The 2,046-nt window shown below is 36.1% G+C and overlaps 1 long non-coding RNA gene across 1 annotated transcript; it reads left to right on the forward strand.

The window, feature by feature from the left end:
- Positions 1-241: 241 nt before the first annotated feature.
- Positions 242-1,566, forward strand: LOC309507690. Its single transcript, XR_014209214.1, has 3 exons — positions 242-722; positions 1,075-1,126; positions 1,317-1,566. It is a non-coding gene; the product is annotated as an uncharacterized lncRNA (long non-coding RNA).
- Positions 1,567-2,046: the final 480 nt, after the last annotated feature.

Here is a 2,046-nt window from a genome sequence, read left to right on the forward strand (position 1 = left end):
AAACCCAGCCAATATAATCACAATGAACACATCCAAAATAAAATCTTTAACATGTATATAACAACTGCAAAGCGTCTAATTTGTAAACAAAATTATTTACGCACTAAATCCAGCATAAACTCACTGATACTGTCGACAGTTTCTTTTCCATGCATCATTTTATTATACACTGTTAGACTTTTCTGTAATTTCTACAGTTATTTACTTTAAATCCCCCAGTATTATACTGCTATTTCTCTTTACAGTAAATAACTGTGATTCCAATTGCATCATGGGAATTTTCTGTGACGTCTAACACCACATACAGAGACTTACTGTATTTTTTAAATTTGCTGTATACTACTGTATTTGACGTAACTGCCTCTCTGGCTGGCACCATTCCACCGTGCTTTTTATTTCCTAATTGTTGCCTTACACCACGTGTCTACAACGCTATAATAGCCAGAGGCTGTCTATATTGGACACATTGAAGCGACCGGACCTTTAAATGCAAACCTGTTTATCCCTTGTAAGAACTAGTGCGAGCGCTTGGACTCGTATCGGACTACGTCTGAAATATAACGGCCGCGGCGCATCACTATACTGTCTGGGATTTGTCGTGTCGCGTCAGACAGACATCCAGTGTAGGTAATGGGGTCTGTCTTTTGTTGGATCGCGACGTTCGTGTCTGGCCCGGGGAAGAGACGGAATTCACTTCACCGAGAGAGAGATCAGCAAGCAAGGTAAAAAAAAAAACTAAAAAAAAAAAACATTCTGTGTATGTTGACAGGATTGTGCCCAGTTTAACGTATGTTATAACATGGCGGTAACGAACTTTACCATGGTAAACTGAGCTAACGTTTCATTTTACACACTTTGTTAGATTATTGAATTGTCGAGTTAAAATATGCCAACGAGCAACGCGTTTACATTAACAATAAATGTGAATAAACTAATGTGAAATTCTGTTTATATCCTAATGTTGGCCTACTGATGAGAACCTTTATAGTTTTAGCATTAGTTTGCAAACTATACCATATTATAGTTTTTTTTTTTAATGGAATTTAATATTTACTTCCATTTTTGTGTTTAAAGGCAACTGCAACAAAGCGCCAATTCGCGCCAGTGACTTAGCAAGATTCCAGAGGTAGGCCAGCCCATTTGTGATATATTTTGAGATAAGTTTGCTGAAATGATTAGCATACACTATGTGAAAATTGCTTTTGAGCCACTGGTGCAGACTAGGTAGCTAACAATATCTTATAAAATCTCTATAAAATTGGCTAACTTTATATCAAATAAGTGACCTTTGCATTATGTCTAACTTTATTACACAGCAAATGAACCAATCAGAAGATGGACCATTGTCTTTGTTCAGTCTCACCAGATTAAATGTATCCAGGTAAGCACTGCAGTAAAACTCTCACTAATTCATTCAGACCAAATCTAGCATTCTAAACAACTTAAGTTTATATTTTTGCATTATTTTTATATTTTATTAGCCAGCGACTCTACCATTGCAGTTCCACCTGACTAGGAAGGTCCTAATATCAGCGCACAGGTGGGTTAACTACTGTAGGAAGGAGAACGATCATCACACTGTGATTTCTTGCATGTTTCTTACTGTGTATTTGTCTCAAACAGGTACTCCTTTCACTGCAGACAAGCTGAAATGGGCTAAAATCATCTATTTCAGTCGTTCAACTTCTTTCTATTCATCTCAGCATTTTTGGACAGAATTTAGGATTTGTAAGTATTAAAATTTAATCTGGCATAATTTAATTTAGTTCTTTTGTATGCTATTTATTGACAAAAGCTGTTTACAAATATATATTCTTAAGTTTTTGTGAAAATAATAATAAAAATTAACAAAAAAGGAGGTTAAAAATAATGTGACACTAATATTCTCTCTCTCTCTCTCTCTCTCTCTCTCTCTCTCTCTCTCTCATATAGTTTTGGAACCGGGATCTCCTCTGAAGGACTGAGTACATTTGTGTTTGTGGGCACACATGCAGACCAGGGAACACTCTGATGTTGTCAATCAAGTTCTGAACAGGAACCAATCTT

Source organism: Leuciscus leuciscus (genome assembly GCF_965113295.1).
Source record: "Leuciscus leuciscus genome assembly, chromosome: 10".
NCBI lineage: Eukaryota > Metazoa > Chordata > Actinopteri > Cypriniformes > Leuciscidae > Leuciscus > Leuciscus leuciscus.